Raw genomic sequence first — 19062 nt, 5'->3', positions numbered from 1 at the left:
CGCATAAAACCTGATTGTTGGTAACATATTTCCATGGTTTTCCCAGACAATTGTGGAAAATGCCATACATATTCAATTTGCAAGGTTACATACATAGTGTTCGCAGGGGCTCATCCGGGATTTGAACCCGGGACCTCTCGCACCCTAAGCGAGAATCATACTCCTAGACCAACGAGCCACGTATGTGTTGAATGTTCCGCTAGAAGGGGGTCTGGGGCTAGTTGGCTTGATGAAATCGCTGCACCTACACTCACTAATCACACACCTTTTTGACAGGTGTGGCTCGTTGGTCTAGGGGTATGATTCTCGCTTTGGGTGCGAGAGGTCCCGGGTTCAAATCCCGGACGAGCCCCATTAACCAATGTAACAGAACTGAAATGATTTACAAAATAAACTCACGATTGAAGACGATGATCCTGCGGTTTTTCCATTTACTGTTGAGAACAAGAGAAAGTTCTGTCGCCACATGAAATGCAAAGAAAGAAAAACATTTCATATCTATCAGCAAAAAAATGACACAATCTTGAGTGCTTCCACACACTTATGTTAGCCCCCTGAACACAGCCCTTTGGTGATACTTCCCACACAGCCAAACTACTAAGAATAAATGTACATATTTTCTCTAAGCAAATGGGTGCACTGCCTACAAGCGCTCAAAGGGGCTCGTCCAGGACTTGAACCCAGGGGCTCGCACCCTAAGCAAGAATCCTACCCCTAGAACAACAAGCCTCTCACGCTTGAAATTTACCACTCGGAAGGCAATTTGAGGCTAGTTGGCTTGATGAAAAAGCTGGTCCTACTCTCACAAACTGACAGGGTGGAGTCAGCGGGTGGCTTGTTGGTCTAGGGGTATGATTCTCGCTTTGGGTGTGAGAGGTCCCGGGTTCAAATCCCGGACAAGCCCAGTAAATTAATTTCGTGCAATGCAGACGCAGACATTTTCAGAAGGAACTCTCGGAACGTGATTTGTAGGTAAAGTTTCCCCGCAGGGACTGTCGAGTCCGACACAGAACTCTTTCAAATTATGTCGTGCGTGGTATGAAATTCAATTACAAGTCATCAACAAAGAAGCGAATTAACAAAATGGCTCCTTTGACACAAACTTGCTTTTGCCGCATAAAACCTGATTGTTGGTAACATATTTCCATGGTTTTCCCAGACAATTGTGGAAAATGCCATACATATTCAATTTGCAAGGTTACATACATAGTGTTCGCAGGGGCTCGTCCGGGATTTGAACCCGGGACCTCTCGCACCCTAAGCGAGAATCATACTCCTAGACCAACGAGCCACGTATGTGTTGAATGTTCCGCTAGAAGGGGGTCTGGGGCTAGTTGGCTTGATGAAATCGCTGCACCTACACTCACTAATCACACACCTTTTTGACAGGTGTGGCTCGTTGGTCTAGGGGTATGATTCTCGCTTTGGGTGCGAGAGGTCCAGGGTTCAAATCCCGGACGAGCCCCATTAACCAATGTAACAGAACTGAAATGATTTACAAAATAAACTCACGATTGGAGATGATGATCCTGCTGTTTTTCCATTTACTGTTGAGAACAAGAGAAAGTTCTGTCGCCACATGAAATGCAAAGAAAGAAAAACATTTCATATCTATCAACAAAAAAATGACACAATCTTGAGTGCTTCCACACACTTATGTTAGCCCCCTGAACACAGCCCTTTGGTGATACTTCCCACACACCCAAACTACTAAGAATAAATGTACATATTTTCTCTAAGCAAATGGGTGCACTGCCTACAAGCGCTCAAAGGGGCTCGTCCAGGATTTGAACCCAGAGGCTCGCACCCTAAGCGAGAATCCTACCCCTAGAACAACAAGCCTCTCACGCTTGAAATTTACCACTCGGAAGGCAATTTGAGGCTAGTTGGCTTGATGAAAAAGCTGGTCCTACTCTCACAAACTGACAGGGTGGAGCCAGCGGGTGGCTTGTTGGTCTAGGGGTATGATTCTCGCTTCGGGTGTGAGAGGTCCCGGGTTCAAATCCCGGACAAGCCCAGTAAATTAATTTCGTGCAATGCAGACGCAGACATTTTCAGAAGGAACTCCCGGAACGTGATTTGTAGGTAAAGTTTCCCCGCAGGGACTGTCGAGTCCGACACAGAACTCTTTCAAATTATGTCGTGCGTGGTATGAAATTCAATTACAAGTCATCAACAAAGAAGCGAATTAACAAAATGGATCCTTTGACACAAACTTGCTTTTGCCGCATAAAACCTGATTGTTGGTAACATATTTCCATGGTTTTCCCAGACAATTGTGGAAAATGCCATACATATTCAATTTGCAAGGTTACATACATAGTGTTCGCAGGGGCTCGTCCGGGATTTGAACCCGGGACCTCTCGCACCCTAAGCGAGAATCATACTCCTAGACCAACGAGCCACGTATGTGTTGAATGTTCCGCTAGAAGGGGGTCTGGGGCTAGTTGGCTTGATGAAATCGCTGCACCTACACTCACTAATCACACACCTTTTTGACAGGTGTGGCTCGTTGGTCTAGGGGTATGATTCTCGCTTTGGGTGCGAGAGGTCCCGGGTTCAAATCCCGGACGAGCCCCATTAACCAATGTAACAGAACTGAAATGATTTAGAAAATAAACTCACGATTGGAGACGATGATCCTGCGGTTTTTCCATTTACTGTTCAGAACAAGAGAAAGTTCTGTCGCCACATGAAATGCAAAGAAAGAAAAACATTTCATATCTATCAACAAAAAAATGACACAATCTTGAGTGCTTCCACACACTTATGTTAGCCCCCTGAACACAGCCCTTTGGTGATACTTCCCACACAGCCAAACTACTAAGAATAAATGTACATATTTTCTCTAAGCAAATGGGTGCACTGCCTACAAGCGCTCAAAGGGGCTCGTCCAGGACTTGAACCCAGAGGCTCGCACCCTAAGCGAGAATCCTACCCCTAGAACAACAAGCCTCTCACGCTTGAAATTTACCACTCGGAAGGCAATTTGAGGCTAGTTGGCTTGATGAAAAAGCTGGTCCTACTCTCACAAACTGACAGGGTGGAGTCAGCGGGTGGCTTGTTGGTCTAGGGGTATGATTCTCGCTTCGGGTGTGAGAGGTCCCGGGTTCAAATCCCGGACAAGCCCAGTAAATTAATTTCGTGCAATGCAGACGCAGACATTTTCAGAAGGAACTCTCGGAACGTGATTTGTAGGTAAAGTTTCCCCGCAGGGACTGTCGAGTCCGACACAGAACTCTTTCAAATTATGTCGTGCGTGGTATGAAATTCAATTACAAGTCATCAACAAAGAAGCGAATTAACAAAATGGCTCCTTTGACACAAACTTGCTTTTGCCACATAAAACCTGATTGTTGGTAACATATTTCCATGGTTTTCCCAGACAATTGTGGAAAATGCCATACATATTCAATTTGCAAGGTTACATACATAGTGTTCGCAGGGGCTCGTCCAGGATTTGAACCCGGGACCTCTCGCACCCTAAGCGAGAATCATACTCCTAGACCAACAAGCCACGTATGTGTTGAATGTTCCGCTAGAAGGGGGTCTGGGGCTAGTTGGCTTGATGAAATTGCTGCACCTACACTCACTAATCACACACCTTTTTGACAGGTGTGGCTCGTTGGTCTAGGGGTATGATTCTCGCTTTGGGTGCGAGAGGTCCCGTGTTCAAATCCCGGACGAGCCCCATTAACCAATGTAACAGAACTGAAATGATTTACAAAATAAACTCACGATTGGAGACGATGATCCTGCGGTTTTTCCATTTACTGTTGAGAACAAGAGAAAGTTCTGTCGCCACATGAAATGCAAAGAAAGAAAAACATTTCATATCTATCAACAAAAAAATGACACAATCTTGAGTGCTTCCACACACTTATGTTAGCCCCCTGAACACAGCCCTTTGGTGATACTTCCCACACAGCCAAACTACTAAGAATAAATGTACATATTTTCTCTAAGCAAATGGGTGCACTGCCTACAAGCGCTCAAAGGGGCTCGTCCAGGACTTGAACCCAGAGGCTCGCACCCTAAGCGAGAATCCTACCCCTAGAACAACAAGCCTCTCACGCTTGAAATTTACCACTCGGAAGGCAATTTGAGGCTAGTTGGCTTGATGAAAAAGCTGGTCCTACTCTCACAAACTGACAGGGTGGAGTCAGCGGGTGGCTTGTTGGTCTAGGGGTATGATTCTCGCTTTGGGTGTGAGAGGTCCCGGGTTCAAATCCTGGACAAGCCCAGTAAATTAATTTCGTGCAATGCAGACGCAGACATTTTCAGAAGGAACTCTCGGAACGTGATTTGTAGGTACGAGCCACTTATGTGTTGAATGTTCCGCTAGAAGGGGTCTGGGGCTAGTTGGCTTGATGAAATTGCTGCACCTACACTCACTAATCACACACCCTTTTGACAGGTGTGGCTCGTTGGTCTAGGGGTATGATTCTCGCTTTGGGTGCGAGAGGTCCCGGGTTCAAATCCCGGACGAGCCCCATTAACCAATGTAACAGAACTGAAATGATTTACAAAATAAACTCACGATTGGAGACGATGATCCTGCGGTTTTTCCATTTACTGTTGAGAACAAGAGAAAGTTCTGTCGCCACATGAAATGCAAAGAAAGAAAAACATTTCATATCTATCAACAAAAAAATGACACAATCTTGAGTGCTTCCACACACTTATGTTAGCCCCCTGAACACAGCCCTTTGGTTATACTTCCCACACAGCCAAACTACTAAGAATAAATGTACATATTTTCTCTAAGCAAATGGGTGCACTACCTACAAGCGCTCAAAGGGGCTCGTCCAGGACTTGAACCCAGAGGCTCGCACCCTAAGCGAGAATCCTACCCCTAGAACAACAAGCCTCTCACGCTTGAAATTTACCACTCGGAAGGCAATTTGAGGCTAGTTGGCTTGATGAAAAAGCTGGTCCTACTCTCACAAACTGACAGGGTGGAGTCAGCGGGTGGCTTGTTGGTCTAGGGGTATGATTCTCGCTTCGGGTGTGAGAGGTCCCGGGTTCAAATCCCGGACAAGCCCAGTAAATTAATTTCGTGCAATGCAGACGCAGACATTTTCAGAAGGAACTCTCGGAACGTGATTTGTAGGTAAAGTTTCCCCGCAGGGACTGTCGAGTCCGACACAGAACTCTTTCAAATTATGTCGTGCATGGTATGAAATTCAATTACAAGTCATCAACAAAGAAGCGAATTAACAAAATGGCTCCTTTGACACAAACTTGCTTTTGCCGCATAAAACCTGATTGTTGGTAACATATTTCCATGGTTTTCCCAGACAATTGTGGAAAATGCCATACATATTCAATTTGCAAGGTTACATACATAGTGTTCGCAGGGGCTCGTCCGGGATTTGAACCCGGGACCTCTCGCACCCTAAGCGAGAATCATACTCCTAGACCAACGAGCCACGTATGTGTTGAATGTTCCGCTAGAAGGGGGTCTGGGGCTAGTTGGCTTGATGAAATCGCTGCACCTACACTCACTAATCACACACCTTTTTGACAGGTGTGGCTCGTTGGTCTAGGGGTATGATTCTCGCTTTGGGTGCGAGAGGTCCCGGGTTCAAATCCCGGACGAGCCCCATTAACCAATGTAACAGAACTGAAATGATTTACAAAATAAACTCACGATTGAAGACGATGATCCTGCGGTTTTTCCATTTACTGTTGAGAACAAGAGAAAGTTCTGTCGCCACATGAAATGCAAAGAAAGAAAAACATTTCATATCTATCAGCAAAAAAATGACACAATCTTGAGTGCTTCCACACACTTATGTTAGCCCCCTGAACACAGCCCTTTGGTGATACTTCCCACACAGCCAAACTACTAAGAATAAATGTACATATTTTCTCTAAGCAAATGGGTGCACTGCCTACAAGCGCTCAAAGGGGCTCGTCCAGGACTTGAACCCAGGGGCTCGCACCCTAAGCAAGAATCCTACCCCTAGAACAACAAGCCTCTCACGCTTGAAATTTACCACTCGGAAGGCAATTTGAGGCTAGTTGGCTTGATGAAAAAGCTGGTCCTACTCTCACAAACTGACAGGGTGGAGTCAGCGGGTGGCTTGTTGGTCTAGGGGTATGATTCTCGCTTTGGGTGTGAGAGGTCCCGGGTTCAAATCCCGGACAAGCCCAGTAAATTAATTTCGTGCAATGCAGACGCAGACATTTTCAGAAGGAACTCTCGGAACGTGATTTGTAGGTAAAGTTTCCCCGCAGGGACTGTCGAGTCCGACACAGAACTCTTTCAAATTATGTCGTGCGTGGTATGAAATTCAATTACAAGTCATCAACAAAGAAGCGAATTAACAAAATGGATCCTTTGACACAAACTTGCTTTTGCCGCATAAAACCTGATTGTTGGTAACATATTTCCATGGTTTTCCCAGACAATTGTGGAAAATGCCATACATATTCAATTTGCAAGGTTACATACATAGTGTTCGCAGGGGCTCGTCCAGGATTTGAACCCGGGACCTCTCGCACCCTAAGCGAGAATCATACTCCTAGACCAACGAGCCACGTATGTGTTGAATGTTCCGCTAGAAGGGGGTCTGGGGCTAGTTGGCTTGATGAAATCGCTGCACCTACACTCACTAATCACACACCTTTTTGACAGGTGTGGCTCGTTGGTCTAGGGGTATGATTCTCGCTTTGGGTGCGAGAGGTCCAGGGTTCAAATCCCGGACGAGCCCCATTAACCAATGTAACAGAACTGAAATGATTTAGAAAATAAACTCACGATTGGAGACGATGATCCTGCGGTTTTTCCATTTACTGTTCAGAACAAGAGAAAGTTCTGTCGCCACATGAAATGCAAAGAAAGAAAAACATTTCATATCTATCAACAAAAAAATGACACAATCTTGAGTGCTTCCACACACTTATGTTAGCCCCCTGAACACAGCCCTTTGGTGATACTTCCCACACAGCCAAACTACTAAGAATAAATGTACATATTTTCTCTAAGCAAATGGGTGCACTGCCTACAAGCGCTCAAAGGGGCTCGTCCAGGACTTGAACCCAGAGGCTCGCACCCTAAGCGAGAATCCTACCCCTAGAACAACAAGCCTCTCACGCTTGAAATTTACCACTCGGAAGGCAATTTGAGGCTAGTTGGCTTGATGAAAAAGCTGGTCCTACTCTCACAAACTGACAGGGTGGAGTCAGCGGGTGGCTTGTTGGTCTAGGGGTATGATTCTCGCTTCGGGTGTGAGAGGTCCCGGGTTCAAATCCCGGACAAGCCCAGTAAATTAATTTCGTGCAATGCAGACGCAGACATTTTCAGAAGGAACTCTCGGAACGTGATTTGTAGGTAAAGTTTCCCCGCAGGGACTGTCGAGTCCGACACAGAACTCTTTCAAATTATGTCGTGCGTGGTATGAAATTCAATTACAAGTCATCAACAAAGAAGCGAATTAACAAAATGGCTCCTTTGACACAAACTTGCTTTTGCCACATAAAACCTGATTGTTGGTAACATATTTCCATGGTTTTCCCAGACAATTGTGGAAAATGCCATACATATTCAATTTGCAAGGTTACATACATAGTGTTCGCAGGGGCTCGTCCAGGATTTGAACCCGGGACCTCTCGCACCCTAAGCGAGAATCATACTCCTAGACCAACAAGCCACGTATGTGTTGAATGTTCCGCTAGAAGGGGGTCTGGGGCTAGTTGGCTTGATGAAATTGCTGCACCTACACTCACTAATCACACACCTTTTTGACAGGTGTGGCTCGTTGGTCTAGGGGTATGATTCTCGCTTTGGGTGCGAGAGGTCCCGTGTTCAAATCCCGGACGAGCCCCATTAACCAATGTAACAGAACTGAAATGATTTACAAAATAAACTCACGATTGGAGACGATGATCCTGCGGTTTTTCCATTTACTGTTGAGAACAAGAGAAAGTTCTGTCGCCACATGAAATGCAAAGAAAGAAAAACATTTCATATCTATCAACAAAAAAATGACACAATCTTGAGTGCTTCCACACACTTATGTTAGCCCCCTGAACACAGCCCTTTGGTGATACTTCCCACACAGCCAAACTACTAAGAATAAATGTACATATTTTCTCTAAGCAAATGGGTGCACTGCCTACAAGCGCTCAAAGGGGCTCGTCCAGGACTTGAACCCAGAGGCTCGCACCCTAAGCGAGAATCCTACCCCTAGAACAACAAGCCTCTCACGCTTGAAATTTACCACTCGGAAGGCAATTTGAGGCTAGTTGGCTTGATGAAAAAGCTGGTCCTACTCTCACAAACTGACAGGGTGGAGTCAGCGGGTGGCTTGTTGGTCTAGGGGTATGATTCTCGCTTTGGGTGTGAGAGGTCCCGGGTTCAAATCCTGGACAAGCCCAGTAAATTAATTTCGTGCAATGCAGACGCAGACATTTTCAGAAGGAACTCTCGGAACGTGATTTGTAGGTACGAGCCACTTATGTGTTGAATGTTCCGCTAGAAGGGGTCTGGGGCTAGTTGGCTTGATGAAATTGCTGCACCTACACTCACTAATCACACACCCTTTTGACAGGTGTGGCTCGTTGGTCTAGGGGTATGATTCTCGCTTTGGGTGCGAGAGGTCCCGGGTTCAAATCCCGGACGAGCCCCATTAACCAATGTAACAGAACTGAAATGATTTACAAAATAAACTCACGATTGGAGACGATGATCCTGCGGTTTTTCCATTTACTGTTGAGAACAAGAGAAAGTTCTGTCGCCACATGAAATGCAAAGAAAGAAAAACATTTCATATCTATCAACAAAAAAATGACACAATCTTGAGTGCTTCCACACACTTATGTTAGCCCCCTGAACACAGCCCTTTGGTTATACTTCCCACACAGCCAAACTACTAAGAATAAATGTACATATTTTCTCTAAGCAAATGGGTGCACTACCTACAAGCGCTCAAAGGGGCTCGTCCAGGACTTGAACCCAGAGGCTCGCACCCTAAGCGAGAATCCTACCCCTAGAACAACAAGCCTCTCACGCTTGAAATTTACCACTCGGAAGGCAATTTGAGGCTAGTTGGCTTGATGAAAAAGCTGGTCCTACTCTCACAAACTGACAGGGTGGAGTCAGCGGGTGGCTTGTTGGTCTAGGGGTATGATTCTCGCTTCGGGTGTGAGAGGTCCCGGGTTCAAATCCCGGACAAGCCCAGTAAATTAATTTCGTGCAATGCAGACGCAGACATTTTCAGAAGGAACTCTCGGAACGTGATTTGTAGGTAAAGTTTCCCCGCAGGGACTGTCGAGTCCGACACAGAACTCTTTCAAATTATGTCGTGCATGGTATGAAATTCAATTACAAGTCATCAACAAAGAAGCGAATTAACAAAATGGCTCCTTTGACACAAACTTGCTTTTGCCGCATAAAACCTGATTGTTGGTAACATATTTCCATGGTTTTCCCAGACAATTGTGGAAAATGCCATACATATTCAATTTGCAAGGTTACATACATAGTGTTCGCAGGGGCTCGTCCGGGATTTGAACCCGGGACCTCTCGCACCCTAAGCGAGAATCATACTCCTAGACCAACGAGCCACGTATGTGTTGAATGTTCCGCTAGAAGGGGGTCTGGGGCTAGTTGGCTTGATGAAATCGCTGCACCTACACTCACTAATCACACACCTTTTTGACAGGTGTGGCTCGTTGGTCTAGGGGTATGATTCTCGCTTTGGGTGCGAGAGGTCCCGGGTTCAAATCCCGGACGAGCCCCATTAACCAATGTAACAGAACTGAAATGATTTACAAAATAAACTCACGATTGAAGACGATGATCCTGCGGTTTTTCCATTTACTGTTGAGAACAAGAGAAAGTTCTGTCGCCACATGAAATGCAAAGAAAGAAAAACATTTCATATCTATCAGCAAAAAAATGACACAATCTTGAGTGCTTCCACACACTTATGTTAGCCCCCTGAACACAGCCCTTTGGTGATACTTCCCACACAGCCAAACTACTAAGAATAAATGTACATATTTTCTCTAAGCAAATGGGTGCACTGCCTACAAGCGCTCAAAGGGGCTCGTCCAGGACTTGAACCCAGGGGCTCGCACCCTAAGCAAGAATCCTACCCCTAGAACAACAAGCCTCTCACGCTTGAAATTTACCACTCGGAAGGCAATTTGAGGCTAGTTGGCTTGATGAAAAAGCTGGTCCTACTCTCACAAACTGACAGGGTGGAGTCAGCGGGTGGCTTGTTGGTCTAGGGGTATGATTCTCGCTTTGGGTGTGAGAGGTCCCGGGTTCAAATCCCGGACAAGCCCAGTAAATTAATTTCGTGCAATGCAGACGCAGACATTTTCAGAAGGAACTCTCGGAACGTGATTTGTAGGTAAAGTTTCCCCGCAGGGACTGTCGAGTCCGACACAGAACTCTTTCAAATTATGTCGTGCGTGGTATGAAATTCAATTACAAGTCATCAACAAAGAAGCGAATTAACAAAATGGATCCTTTGACACAAACTTGCTTTTGCCGCATAAAACCTGATTGTTGGTAACATATTTCCATGGTTTTCCCAGACAATTGTGGAAAATGCCATACATATTCAATTTGCAAGGTTACATACATAGTGTTCGCAGGGGCTCGTCCAGGATTTGAACCCGGGACCTCTCGCACCCTAAGCGAGAATCATACTCCTAGACCAACGAGCCACGTATGTGTTGAATGTTCCGCTAGAAGGGGGTCTGGGGCTAGTTGGCTTGATGAAATCGCTGCACCTACACTCACTAATCACACACCTTTTTGACAGGTGTGGCTCGTTGGTCTAGGGGTATGATTCTCGCTTTGGGTGCGAGAGGTCCAGGGTTCAAATCCCGGACGAGCCCCATTAACCAATGTAACAGAACTGAAATGATTTACAAAATAAACTCACAATTGGAGACGATGATCCTGCTGTTTTTCCATTTACTGTTGAGAACAAGAGAAAGTTCTGTCGCCACATGAAATGCAAAGAAAGAAAAACATTTCATATCTATCAACAAAAAAATGACACAATCTTGAGTGCTTCCACACACTTATGTTAGCCCCCTGAACACAGCCCTTTGGTGATACTTCCCACACACCCAAACTACTAAGAATAAATGTACATATTTTCTCTAAGCAAATGGGTGCACTGCCTACAAGCGCTCAAAGGGGCTCGTCCAGGATTTGAACCCAGAGGCTCGCACCCTAAGCGAGAATCCTACCCCTAGAACAACAAGCCTCTCACGCTTGAAATTTACCACTCGGAAGGCAATTTGAGGCTAGTTGGCTTGATGAAAAAGCTGGTCCTACTCTCACAAACTGACAGGGTGGAGCCAGCGGGTGGCTTGTTGGTCTAGGGGTATGATTCTCGCTTCGGGTGTGAGAGGTCCCGGGTTCAAATCCCGGACAAGCCCAGTAAATTAATTTCGTGCAATGCAGACGCAGACATTTTCAGAAGGAACTCCCGGAACGTGATTTGTAGGTAAAGTTTCCCCGCAGGGACTGTCGAGTCCGACACAGAACTCTTTCAAATTATGTCGTGCGTGGTATGAAATTCAATTACAAGTCATCAACAAAGAAGCGAATTAACAAAATGGATCCTTTGACACAAACTTGCTTTTGCCGCATAAAACCTGATTGTTGGTAACATATTTCCATGGTTTTCCCAGACAATTGTGGAAAATGCCATACATATTCAATTTGCAAGGTTACATACATAGTGTTCGCAGGGGCTCATCCGGGATTTGAACCCGGGACCTCTCGCACCCTAAGCGAGAATCATACTCCTAGACCAACGAGCCACGTATGTGTTGAATGTTCCGCTAGAAGGGGGTCTGGGGCTAGTTGGCTTGATGAAATCGCTGCACCTACACTCACTAATCACACACCTTTTTGACAGGTGTGGCTCGTTGGTCTAGGGGTATGATTCTCGCTTTGGGTGCGAGAGGTCCCGGGTTCAAATCCCGGACGAGCCCCATTAACCAATGTAACAGAACTGAAATGATTTACAAAATAAACTCACGATTGGAGACGATGATCCTGCGGTTTTTCCATTTACTGTTGAGAACAAGAGAAAGTTCTGTCGCCACATGAAATGCAAAGAAAGAAAAACATTTCATATCTATCAACAAAAAAATGACACAATCTTGAGTGCTTCCACACACTTATGTTAGCCCCCTGAACACAGCCCTTTGGTGATACTTCCCACACAGCCAAACTACTAAGAATAAATGTACATATTTTCTCTAAGCAAATGGGTGCACTGCCTACAAGCGCTCAAAGGGGCTCGTCCAGGACTTGAACCCAGAGGCTCGCACCCTAAGCGAGAATCCTACCCCTAGAACAACAAGCCTCTCACGCTTGAAATTTACCACTCGGAAGGCAATTTGAGGCTAGTTGGCTTGATGAAAAAGCTGGTCCTACTCTCACAAACTGACAGGGTGGAGCCAGCGGGTGGCTTGTTGGTCTAGGGGTATGATTCTCGCTTCGGGTGTGGGGGGTCCCGGGTTCAAATCCCGGACAAGCCCAGTAAATTAATTTCGTGCAATGCAGACGCAGACATTTTCAGAAGGAACTCTCGGAACGTGATTTGTAGGTAAAGTTTCCCCGCAGGGACTGTCGAGTCCGACACAGAACTCTTTCAAATTATGTCGTGCGTGGTATGAAATTCAATTCCAAGTCATCAACAAAGAAGCGAATTAACAAAATGGATCCTTTGACACAAACTTGCTTTTGCCGCATAAAACCTGATTGTTGGTAACATATTTCCATGGTTTTCCCAGACAATTGTGGAAAATGCCATACATATTCAATTTGCAAGGTTACATACATAGTGTTCGCAGGGGCTCGTCCGGGATTTGAACCCAGGACCTCTCGCACCCTAAGCGAGAATCATACTCCTAGACCAACGAGCCACGTATGTGTTGAATGTTCCGCTAGAAGGGGGTCTGGGGCTAGTTGGCTTGATGAAATCGCTGCACCTACACTCACTAATCACACACCTTTTTGACAGGTGTGGCTCGTTGGTCTAGGGGTATGATTCTCGCTTTGGGTGCGAGAGGTCCCGGGTTCAAATCCCGGACGAGCCCCATTAACCAATGTAACAGAACTGAAATGATTTACAAAATAAACTCACGATTGGAGACGATGATCCTGTGGTTTTTCCATTTACTGTTGAGAACAAGAGAAAGTTCTGTCGCCACATGAAATGCAAAGAAAGAAAAACATTTCATATCTATCAACAAAAAAATGACACAATCTTGAGTGCTTCCACACACTTATGTTAGCCCCCTGAACACAGCCCTTTGGTGATACTTCCCACACAGCCAAACTACTAAGAATAAATGTACATATTTTCTCTAAGCAAATCGGTGCACTGCCTACAAGCGCTCAAAGGGGCTCGTCCAGGACTTGAACCCAGAGGCTCGCACCCTAAGCGAGAATCCTACCCCTAGAACAACAAGCCTCTCACGCTTGAAATTTACCACTCGGAAGGCAATTTGAGGCTAGTTGGCTTGATGAAAAAGCTGGTCCTACTCTCACAAACTGACAGGGTGGAGCCAGCGGGTGGCTTGTTGGTCTAGGGGTATGATTCTCGCTTCGGGTGTGAGAGGTCCCGGGTTCAAATCCTGGACAAGCCCAATAAATTAATTTCGTGCAATGCAGACGCAGACATTTTCAGAAGGAACTCTCGGAACGTGATTTGTAGGTAAAGTTTCCCCGCAGGGACTGTCGAGTCCGACACAGAACTCTTTCAAATTATGTCGTGCGTGGTATGAAATTCAATTACAAGTCATCAACAAAGAAGCGAATTAACAAAATGGCTCCTTTGACACAAACTTGCTTTTGCCACATAAAACCTGATTGTTGGTAACATATTTCCATGGTTTTCCCAGACAATTGTGGAAAATGCCATACATATTCAATTTGCAAGGTTACATACATAGTGTTCGCAGGGGCTCATCCGGGATTTGAACCCGGGACCTCTCGCACCCTAAGCGAGAATCATACTCCTAGACCAACAAGCCACATATGTGTTGAATGTTCCGCTAGAAGGGGGTCTGGGGCTAGTTGGCTTGATGAAATCGCTGCACCTACACTCACTAATCACACACCTTTTTGACAGGTGTGGCTCGTTGGTCTAGGGGTATGATTCTCGCTTTGGGTGCGAGAGGTCCCGGGTTCAAATCCCGGACGAGCCCCATTAACCAATGTAACAGAACTGAAATGATTTACAAAATAAACTCACGATTGGAGACGATGATCCTGCGGTTTTTCCATTTACTGTTGAGAACAAGAGAAAGTTCTGTCGCCGCATGAAATGCAAAGAAAGAAAAACATTTCATATCTATCAACAAAAAAATGACACAATCTTGAGTGCTTCCACACACTTATGTTAGCCCCCTGAACACAGCCCTTTGGTGATACTTCCCACACAGCCAAACTACTAAGAATAAATGTACATATTTTCTCTAAGCAAATGGGTGCACTGCCTACAAGCGCTCAAAGGGGCTCGTCCAGGACTTGAACCCAGAGGCTCGCACCCTAAGCGAGAATCCTACCCCTAGAACAACAAGCCTCTCACGCTTGAAATTTACCACTCGGAAGGCAATTTGAGGCTAGTTGGCTTGATGAAAAAGCTGGTCCTACTCTCACAAACTGACAGGGTGGAGCCAGCGGGTGGCTTGTTGGTCTAGGGGTATGATTCTCGCTTCGGGTGTGGGGGGTCCCGGGTTCAAATCCCGGACAAGCCCAGTAAATTAATTTCGTGCAATGCAGACGCAGACATTTTCAGAAGGAACTCTCGGAACGTGATTTGTAGGTAAAGTTTCCCCGCAGGGACTGTCGAGTCCGACACAGAACTCTTTCAAATTATGTCGTGCGTGGTATGAAATTCAATTCCAAGTCATCAACAAAGAAGCGAATTAACAAAATGGATCCTTTGACACAAACTTGCTTTTGCCGCATAAAACCTGATTGTTGGTAACATATTTCCATGGTTTTCCCAGACAATTGTGGAAAATGCCATACATATTCAATTTGCAAGGTTACATACATAGTGTTCGCAGGGGCTCGTCCGGGATTTGAACCCGGGACCTCTCACACCCTAAGCGAGAATCATACTCCTAGACCAACGAGCCACGTATGTGTTGAATGTTCCGCTAGAAGGGGGTCTGGGGCTAGTTGGCTTGATGAAATCGCTGCACCTACACTCACTAATCACACACCTTTTTGACAGGTGTGGCTCGTTGGTCTAGGGGTATGATTCTCGCTTTGGGTGCGAGAGGTCCCGGGTTCAAATCCCGGACGAGCCCCATTAACCAATGTAACAGAACTGAAATGATTTACAAAATAAACTCACGATTGGAGACGATGATCCTGCGGTTTTTCCATTTACTGTTGAGAACAAGAGAAAGTTCTGTCGCCACATGAAATGCAAAGAAAGAAAAACATTTCATATCTATCAACAAAAAAATGACACAATCTTGAGTGCTTCCACACACTTATGTTAGCCCCCTGAACACAGCCCTTTGGTGATACTTCCCACACAGCCAAACTACTAAGAATAAATGTACATATTTTCTCTAAGCAAATGGGTGCACTGCCTACAAGCGCTCAAAGGGGCTCGTCCAGGACTTGAACCCAGAGGCTCGCACCCTAAGCGAGAATCCTACCCCTAGAACAACAAGCCTCTCACGCTTGAAATTTACCACTCGGAAGGCAATTTGAGGCTAGTTGGCTTGATGAAAAAGCTGGTCCTACTCTCACAAACTGACAGGGTGGAGCCAGCGGGTGGCTTGTTGGTCTAGGGGTATGATTCTCGCTTCGGGTGTGGGGGGTCCCGGGTTCAAATCCCGGACAAGCCCAGTAAATTAATTTCGTGCAATGCAGACGCAGACATTTTCAGAAGGAACTCTCGGAACGTGATTTGTAGGTAAAGTTTCCCCGCAGGGACTGTCGAGTCCGACACAGAACTCTTTCAAATTATGTCGTGCGTGGTATGAAATTCAATTCCAAGTCATCAACAAAGAAGCGAATTAACAAAATGGATCCTTTGACACAAACTTGCTTTTGCCGCATAAAACCTGATTGTTGGTAACATATTTCCATGGTTTTCCCAGACAATTGTGGAAAATGCCATACATATTCAATTTGCAAGGTTATATACATAGTGTTCGCAGGGGCTCATCCGGGATTTGAACCCGGGACCTCTCGCACCCTAAGCGAGAATCATACTCCTAGACCAACGAGCCACATATGTGTTGAATGTTCCGCTAGAAGGGGGTCTGGGGCTAGTTGGCTTGATGAAATTGCTGCACCTACACTCACTAATCACACACCCTTTTGACAGGTGTGGCTTGTTGGTCTAGGGGTATGATTCTCGCTTTGGGTGCGAGAGGTCCCGGGTTCAAATCCCGTACGAGCCCCATTAACCAATGTAACAGAACTGAAATGATTTACAAAATAAACTCACGATTGGAGACGATGATCCTGCGGTTTTTCCATTTACTGTTGAGAACAAGAGAAAGTTCTGTCGCCACATGAAATGCAAAGAAAGAAAAACATTTCATATCTATCAACAAAAAAATGACACAATCTTGAGTGCTTCCACACACTTATGTTAGCCCCCTGAACACAGCCCTTTGGTTATACTTCCCACACAGCCAAACTACTAAGAATAAATGTACATATTTTCTCTAAGCAAATGGGTGCACTACCTACAAGCGCTCAAAGGGGCTCGTCCAGGACTTGAACCCAGAGGCTCGCACCCTAAGCGAGAATCCTACCCCTAGAACAACAAGCCTCTCACGCTTGAAATTTACCACTCGGAAGGCAATTTGAGGCTAGTTGGCTTGATGAAAAAGCTGGTCCTACTCTCACAAACTGACAGGGTGGAGTCAGCGGGTGGCTTGTTGGTCTAGGGGTATGATTCTCGCTTCGGGTGTGAGAGGTCCCGGGTTCAAATCCCGGACAAGCCCAGTAAATTAATTTCGTGCAATGCAGACGCAGACATTTTCAGAAGGAACTCTCGGAACGTGATTTGTAGGTAAAGTTTCCCCGCAGGGACTGTCGAGTCCGACACAGAACTCTTTCAAATTATGTCGTGCATGGTATGAAATTCAATTACAAGTCATCAACAAAGAAGCGAATTAACAAAATGGCTCCTTTGACACAAACTTGCTTTTGCCGCATAAAACCTGATTGTTGGTAACATATTTCCATGGTTTTCCCAGACAATTGTGGAAAATGCCATACATATTCAATTTGCAAGGTTACATACATAGTGTTCGCAGGGGCTCGTCCAGGATTTGAACCCGGGACCTCTCGCACCCTAAGCGAGAATCATACTCCTAGACCAACGAGCCACGTATGTGTTGAATGTTCCGCTAGAAGGGGGTCTGGGGCTAGTTGGCTTGATGAAATCGCTGCACCTACACTCACTAATCACACACCTTTTTGACAGGTGTGGCTCGTTGGTCTAGGGGTATGATTCTCGCTTTGGGTGCGAGAGGTCCCGGGTTCAAATCCCGGACGAGCCCCATTAACCAATGTAACAGAACTGAAATGATTTACAAAATAAACTCACGATTGGAGACGATGATCCTGCGGTTTTTCCATTTACTGTTGAGAACAAGAGAAAGTTCTGTCGCCGCATGAAATGCAAAGAAAGAAAAACATTTCATATCTATCAACAAAAAAATGACACAATCTTGAGTGCTTCCACACACTTATGTTAGCCCCCTGAACACAGCCCTTTGGTGATACTTCCCACACAGCCAAACTACTAAGAATAAATGTACATATTTTCTCTAAGCAAATGGGTGCACTGCCTACAAGCGCTCAAAGGGGCTCGTCCAGGACTTGAACCCAGAGGCTCGCACCCTAAGCGAGAATCCTACCCCTAGAACAACAAGCCTCTCACGCTTGAAATTTACCACTCGGAAGGCAATTTGAGGCTAGTTGGCTTGATGAAAAAGCTGGTCCTACTCTCACAAACTGACAGGGTGGAGCCAGCGGGTGGCTTGTTGGTCTAGGGGTATGATTCTCGCTTCGGGTGTGGGGGGTCCCGGGTTCAAATCCCGGACAAGCCCAGTAAATTAATTTCGTGCAATGCAGACGCAGACATTTTCAGAAGGAACTCTCGGAACGTGATTTGTAGGTAAAGTTTCCCCGCAGGGACTGTCGAGTCCGACACAGAACTCTTTCAAATTATGTCGTGCGTGGTATGAAATTCAATTCCAAGTCATCAACAAAGAAGCGAATTAACAAAATGGATCCTTTGACACAAACTTGCTTTTGCCGCATAAAACCTGATTGTTGGTAACATATTTCCATGGTTTTCCCAGACAATTGTGGAAAATGCCATACATATTCAATTTGCAAGGTTACATACATAGTGTTCGCAGGGGCTCGTCCGGGATTTGAACCCGGGACCTCTCACACCCTAAGCGAGAATCATACTCCTAGACCAACGAGCCACGTATGTGTTGAATGTTCCGCTAGAAGGGGGTCTGGGGCTAGTTGGCTTGATGAAATCGCTGCACCTACACTCACTAATCACACACCTTTTTGACAGGTGTGGCTCGTTGGTCTAGGGGTATGATTCTCGCTTTGGGTGCGAGAGGTCCCGGGTTCAAATCCCGGACGAGCCCCATTAACCAATGTAACAGAACTGAAATGATTTACAAAATAAACTCACGATTGGAGACGATGATCCTGCGGTTTTTCCATTTACTGTTGAGAACAAGAGAAAGTTCTGTCGCCGCATGAAATGCAAAGAAAGAAAAACATTTCATATCTATCAACAAAAAAATGACACAATCTTGAGTGCTTCCACACACTTATGTTAGCCCCCTGAACACAGCCCTTTGGTGATACTTCCCACACAGCCAAACTACTAAGAATAAATGTACATATTTTCTCTAAGCAAATGGGTGCACTGCCTACAAGCGCTCAAAGGGGCTCGTCCAGGACTTGAACCCAGAGGCTCGCACCCTAAGCGAGAATCCTACCCCTAGAACAACAAGCCTCTCACGCTTGAAATTTACCACTCGGAAGGCAAT

At 45.7% G+C, this 19062-nt stretch overlaps 40 non-coding genes across 40 annotated transcripts; 26 read left to right on the top strand and 14 right to left on the bottom strand.

Moving 5' to 3' along the window:
• Positions 1 to 106: 106 nt before the first annotated feature.
• trnap-agg (transfer RNA proline (anticodon AGG)) lies at positions 107 to 178 on the bottom strand. Its single transcript has one exon. It is a non-coding gene; the product is annotated as a tRNA-Pro (tRNA).
• Positions 179 to 280: 102 nt separating this feature from the next.
• trnap-ugg (transfer RNA proline (anticodon UGG)) lies at positions 281 to 352 on the top strand. Its single transcript has one exon. It is a non-coding gene; the product is annotated as a tRNA-Pro (tRNA).
• An 867-nt stretch (positions 353 to 1219) lies between these two features.
• Positions 1220 to 1291, bottom strand: trnap-agg (transfer RNA proline (anticodon AGG)). The gene has a single exon. It is a non-coding gene; the product is annotated as a tRNA-Pro (tRNA).
• A 654-nt stretch (positions 1292 to 1945) lies between these two features.
• Positions 1946 to 2017, top strand: trnap-cgg (transfer RNA proline (anticodon CGG)). The gene has a single exon. It is a non-coding gene; the product is annotated as a tRNA-Pro (tRNA).
• A 315-nt stretch (positions 2018 to 2332) lies between these two features.
• trnap-agg (transfer RNA proline (anticodon AGG)) lies at positions 2333 to 2404 on the bottom strand. The gene has a single exon. It is a non-coding gene; the product is annotated as a tRNA-Pro (tRNA).
• A 102-nt stretch (positions 2405 to 2506) lies between these two features.
• On the top strand, positions 2507 to 2578 carry trnap-ugg (transfer RNA proline (anticodon UGG)). Its single transcript has one exon. It is a non-coding gene; the product is annotated as a tRNA-Pro (tRNA).
• Positions 2579 to 3058: 480 nt separating this feature from the next.
• trnap-cgg (transfer RNA proline (anticodon CGG)) lies at positions 3059 to 3130 on the top strand. The gene has a single exon. It is a non-coding gene; the product is annotated as a tRNA-Pro (tRNA).
• Positions 3131 to 4421: 1291 nt separating this feature from the next.
• On the top strand, positions 4422 to 4493 carry trnap-ugg (transfer RNA proline (anticodon UGG)). The gene has a single exon. It is a non-coding gene; the product is annotated as a tRNA-Pro (tRNA).
• A 480-nt stretch (positions 4494 to 4973) lies between these two features.
• On the top strand, positions 4974 to 5045 carry trnap-cgg (transfer RNA proline (anticodon CGG)). The gene has a single exon. It is a non-coding gene; the product is annotated as a tRNA-Pro (tRNA).
• Positions 5046 to 5360: 315 nt separating this feature from the next.
• trnap-agg (transfer RNA proline (anticodon AGG)) lies at positions 5361 to 5432 on the bottom strand. The gene has a single exon. It is a non-coding gene; the product is annotated as a tRNA-Pro (tRNA).
• Positions 5433 to 5534: 102 nt separating this feature from the next.
• On the top strand, positions 5535 to 5606 carry trnap-ugg (transfer RNA proline (anticodon UGG)). The gene has a single exon. It is a non-coding gene; the product is annotated as a tRNA-Pro (tRNA).
• A 480-nt stretch (positions 5607 to 6086) lies between these two features.
• trnap-ugg (transfer RNA proline (anticodon UGG)) lies at positions 6087 to 6158 on the top strand. Its single transcript has one exon. It is a non-coding gene; the product is annotated as a tRNA-Pro (tRNA).
• Positions 6159 to 6473: 315 nt separating this feature from the next.
• On the bottom strand, positions 6474 to 6545 carry trnap-agg (transfer RNA proline (anticodon AGG)). Its single transcript has one exon. It is a non-coding gene; the product is annotated as a tRNA-Pro (tRNA).
• Positions 6546 to 7199: 654 nt separating this feature from the next.
• On the top strand, positions 7200 to 7271 carry trnap-cgg (transfer RNA proline (anticodon CGG)). The gene has a single exon. It is a non-coding gene; the product is annotated as a tRNA-Pro (tRNA).
• A 1291-nt stretch (positions 7272 to 8562) lies between these two features.
• On the top strand, positions 8563 to 8634 carry trnap-ugg (transfer RNA proline (anticodon UGG)). Its single transcript has one exon. It is a non-coding gene; the product is annotated as a tRNA-Pro (tRNA).
• A 480-nt stretch (positions 8635 to 9114) lies between these two features.
• Positions 9115 to 9186, top strand: trnap-cgg (transfer RNA proline (anticodon CGG)). The gene has a single exon. It is a non-coding gene; the product is annotated as a tRNA-Pro (tRNA).
• A 315-nt stretch (positions 9187 to 9501) lies between these two features.
• On the bottom strand, positions 9502 to 9573 carry trnap-agg (transfer RNA proline (anticodon AGG)). Its single transcript has one exon. It is a non-coding gene; the product is annotated as a tRNA-Pro (tRNA).
• Positions 9574 to 9675: 102 nt separating this feature from the next.
• Positions 9676 to 9747, top strand: trnap-ugg (transfer RNA proline (anticodon UGG)). The gene has a single exon. It is a non-coding gene; the product is annotated as a tRNA-Pro (tRNA).
• Positions 9748 to 10227: 480 nt separating this feature from the next.
• Positions 10228 to 10299, top strand: trnap-ugg (transfer RNA proline (anticodon UGG)). The gene has a single exon. It is a non-coding gene; the product is annotated as a tRNA-Pro (tRNA).
• Positions 10300 to 10614: 315 nt separating this feature from the next.
• trnap-agg (transfer RNA proline (anticodon AGG)) lies at positions 10615 to 10686 on the bottom strand. The gene has a single exon. It is a non-coding gene; the product is annotated as a tRNA-Pro (tRNA).
• A 654-nt stretch (positions 10687 to 11340) lies between these two features.
• trnap-cgg (transfer RNA proline (anticodon CGG)) lies at positions 11341 to 11412 on the top strand. Its single transcript has one exon. It is a non-coding gene; the product is annotated as a tRNA-Pro (tRNA).
• A 315-nt stretch (positions 11413 to 11727) lies between these two features.
• On the bottom strand, positions 11728 to 11799 carry trnap-agg (transfer RNA proline (anticodon AGG)). The gene has a single exon. It is a non-coding gene; the product is annotated as a tRNA-Pro (tRNA).
• Positions 11800 to 11901: 102 nt separating this feature from the next.
• trnap-ugg (transfer RNA proline (anticodon UGG)) lies at positions 11902 to 11973 on the top strand. Its single transcript has one exon. It is a non-coding gene; the product is annotated as a tRNA-Pro (tRNA).
• A 480-nt stretch (positions 11974 to 12453) lies between these two features.
• Positions 12454 to 12525, top strand: trnap-cgg (transfer RNA proline (anticodon CGG)). Its single transcript has one exon. It is a non-coding gene; the product is annotated as a tRNA-Pro (tRNA).
• Positions 12526 to 12840: 315 nt separating this feature from the next.
• Positions 12841 to 12912, bottom strand: trnap-agg (transfer RNA proline (anticodon AGG)). Its single transcript has one exon. It is a non-coding gene; the product is annotated as a tRNA-Pro (tRNA).
• Positions 12913 to 13014: 102 nt separating this feature from the next.
• trnap-ugg (transfer RNA proline (anticodon UGG)) lies at positions 13015 to 13086 on the top strand. Its single transcript has one exon. It is a non-coding gene; the product is annotated as a tRNA-Pro (tRNA).
• Positions 13087 to 13566: 480 nt separating this feature from the next.
• On the top strand, positions 13567 to 13638 carry trnap-cgg (transfer RNA proline (anticodon CGG)). The gene has a single exon. It is a non-coding gene; the product is annotated as a tRNA-Pro (tRNA).
• Positions 13639 to 13953: 315 nt separating this feature from the next.
• trnap-agg (transfer RNA proline (anticodon AGG)) lies at positions 13954 to 14025 on the bottom strand. Its single transcript has one exon. It is a non-coding gene; the product is annotated as a tRNA-Pro (tRNA).
• Positions 14026 to 14127: 102 nt separating this feature from the next.
• On the top strand, positions 14128 to 14199 carry trnap-ugg (transfer RNA proline (anticodon UGG)). Its single transcript has one exon. It is a non-coding gene; the product is annotated as a tRNA-Pro (tRNA).
• Positions 14200 to 14679: 480 nt separating this feature from the next.
• On the top strand, positions 14680 to 14751 carry trnap-cgg (transfer RNA proline (anticodon CGG)). Its single transcript has one exon. It is a non-coding gene; the product is annotated as a tRNA-Pro (tRNA).
• Positions 14752 to 15066: 315 nt separating this feature from the next.
• On the bottom strand, positions 15067 to 15138 carry trnap-agg (transfer RNA proline (anticodon AGG)). Its single transcript has one exon. It is a non-coding gene; the product is annotated as a tRNA-Pro (tRNA).
• Positions 15139 to 15240: 102 nt separating this feature from the next.
• Positions 15241 to 15312, top strand: trnap-ugg (transfer RNA proline (anticodon UGG)). Its single transcript has one exon. It is a non-coding gene; the product is annotated as a tRNA-Pro (tRNA).
• Positions 15313 to 15792: 480 nt separating this feature from the next.
• Positions 15793 to 15864, top strand: trnap-cgg (transfer RNA proline (anticodon CGG)). Its single transcript has one exon. It is a non-coding gene; the product is annotated as a tRNA-Pro (tRNA).
• Positions 15865 to 16179: 315 nt separating this feature from the next.
• Positions 16180 to 16251, bottom strand: trnap-agg (transfer RNA proline (anticodon AGG)). Its single transcript has one exon. It is a non-coding gene; the product is annotated as a tRNA-Pro (tRNA).
• A 654-nt stretch (positions 16252 to 16905) lies between these two features.
• On the top strand, positions 16906 to 16977 carry trnap-cgg (transfer RNA proline (anticodon CGG)). Its single transcript has one exon. It is a non-coding gene; the product is annotated as a tRNA-Pro (tRNA).
• A 315-nt stretch (positions 16978 to 17292) lies between these two features.
• On the bottom strand, positions 17293 to 17364 carry trnap-agg (transfer RNA proline (anticodon AGG)). The gene has a single exon. It is a non-coding gene; the product is annotated as a tRNA-Pro (tRNA).
• A 102-nt stretch (positions 17365 to 17466) lies between these two features.
• On the top strand, positions 17467 to 17538 carry trnap-ugg (transfer RNA proline (anticodon UGG)). The gene has a single exon. It is a non-coding gene; the product is annotated as a tRNA-Pro (tRNA).
• Positions 17539 to 18018: 480 nt separating this feature from the next.
• trnap-cgg (transfer RNA proline (anticodon CGG)) lies at positions 18019 to 18090 on the top strand. The gene has a single exon. It is a non-coding gene; the product is annotated as a tRNA-Pro (tRNA).
• A 315-nt stretch (positions 18091 to 18405) lies between these two features.
• Positions 18406 to 18477, bottom strand: trnap-agg (transfer RNA proline (anticodon AGG)). The gene has a single exon. It is a non-coding gene; the product is annotated as a tRNA-Pro (tRNA).
• Positions 18478 to 18579: 102 nt separating this feature from the next.
• Positions 18580 to 18651, top strand: trnap-ugg (transfer RNA proline (anticodon UGG)). The gene has a single exon. It is a non-coding gene; the product is annotated as a tRNA-Pro (tRNA).
• Positions 18652 to 19062: the final 411 nt, after the last annotated feature.

This window comes from Poecilia mexicana, unplaced genomic scaffold (assembly GCF_051168715.1).
Source record: "Poecilia mexicana isolate PSO_F unplaced genomic scaffold, ASM5116871v1 scaffold_10, whole genome shotgun sequence".
In the NCBI taxonomy this organism is placed as follows: domain Eukaryota; kingdom Metazoa; phylum Chordata; class Actinopteri; order Cyprinodontiformes; family Poeciliidae; genus Poecilia; species Poecilia mexicana.
The sequence above is the reverse complement of the archived record's forward strand: the minus strand, read 5'-3'. Positions and strand labels throughout refer to the sequence as shown.